Here is a 406-nt window from a genome sequence, read left to right as displayed (position 1 = left end):
CCCCCCACTGCCCAGTTTAATGTAACTACGTAAGTTTTACTTACTTAAAAGCGTAACTCTCACCAAAATGCAACCTAGTGTCTTTTTGTGAATGTACCCGAGTCAATCGTTTATTTAAAAGCATAATTAGGACACAAGCGCCACTTTAAAGATTTACCGTATTCTCGTTTTTCGGTCACATGGCCTTTTGAACGGGAGAGCTAGGGGCGCTCTTATTGTCTGGATGAGCAACTATGATAAATCTCTAATGGAGTTTGGAGTAGCGCAGACATTGAGGGGTCACATGACCTTTTGAACGGGAGAGCTAGGGGCGCTACTATGATAGCATCAAAATCAACATGTTTAAAACACTCAGAAAGCCCGACACCAAGTATCACCAGGGGCTCTACGCATGGACTCCAGCATC

General features: G+C 43.8%; 1 protein-coding gene across 1 annotated transcript in view; it reads right to left on the bottom strand.

The window, feature by feature from the left end:
• The window catches only part of rars1 (arginyl-tRNA synthetase 1), a 31,266-nt gene that overhangs the window by 19,283 nt on the left and 11,577 nt on the right, over positions 1 to 406 (bottom strand).

Source organism: Etheostoma spectabile, chromosome 13, assembly GCF_008692095.1.
Source record: "Etheostoma spectabile isolate EspeVRDwgs_2016 chromosome 13, UIUC_Espe_1.0, whole genome shotgun sequence".
NCBI lineage: Eukaryota > Metazoa > Chordata > Actinopteri > Perciformes > Percidae > Etheostoma > Etheostoma spectabile.
Note: the sequence above shows the minus strand (reverse complement) of the source record. Positions and strands in the feature narration are given on the sequence as shown.